At 47.7% G+C, this 834-nt stretch overlaps 1 protein-coding gene across 1 annotated transcript in view; it reads left to right on the plus strand.

Annotated features, from left to right (window-relative positions):
- VOLCADRAFT_71250 (uncharacterized protein) overlaps window positions 1–834 on the plus strand; it is a gene marked incomplete at both ends in the record, with an annotated part of 7,377 nt that overhangs the window by 4,470 nt on the left and 2,073 nt on the right. The gene's annotated exons all lie outside the window — the stretch shown is intronic.

The following is an 834-nucleotide window of genomic DNA, read 5'->3' on the forward strand; positions in this document are numbered from 1 at the left end:
TTGTGATGTCGCAGGCTCAATTCCCACTCAGCACATTATGATGACACTTCAAATCCATGGGATGAACCTTGGTGTCATTGAATCCAAGCCAAAACAGAGTACAACTTGTACAGTACAAGACATGTGCCAGAGCATATCTGAAGTGGGCTCCAGGAAAGAAGGGATGGTAGACAACGCCAAAATCACATGCTCAAAGTCGGTTTCAGAACAGACAGGCAATACATATAGGGATTCAAAAACTCTACACATCTCTAGATAGGGGCTGCATACACATATATAACATAACACAATTCTGAAGATAATTAGCTGTCCTCGACACTTTCATCCCTTATTGCATGTTGGGCGATAATCATGGCCATTATTATTGTTACATTATGCCATAGGTTCATCCTTAGGGCAAAGGCTCTACTCGGTTTGGTTGGAGCTGCTTGTCGGGCATCCACGATCCACGAGTTGTGGCGAGAGTTGAAGGTAGGTGTGCACATGAGAATCGAGATGGCGCAGCGGAAGCGTGCGGGGCTCATAACCCCGAGGTCCCAGGATCGAAACCTGGTCTCGATACGCGTTGAGCACCATGCTCCCGATCTTAGCTCAGCTGGAAGAGCGAAGGACTGTAATCGAAAGATGCGATGCTGATATCCTTAGGTCGCCTGTTCGATCCAGGCAGATCGGATCCCGGCTTGGTTGATGTGTACTCCTACCTACACTTGTTCTTCTCGTGTTTTTAGGGTGTTAGGGTGTTTAGGGTGTTTAGCTATAGGGTGTTAGGATGGATGGGTAGGTGCAGTCATGCTAGCTGGATCCAGGTCCCCACCTGAGCTTTTGCTAATCGTG

Source organism: Volvox carteri (genome assembly GCF_000143455.1).
Source record: "Volvox carteri f. nagariensis unplaced genomic scaffold VOLCAscaffold_260, whole genome shotgun sequence".
Lineage (NCBI taxonomy): Eukaryota > Viridiplantae > Chlorophyta > Chlorophyceae > Chlamydomonadales > Volvocaceae > Volvox > Volvox carteri.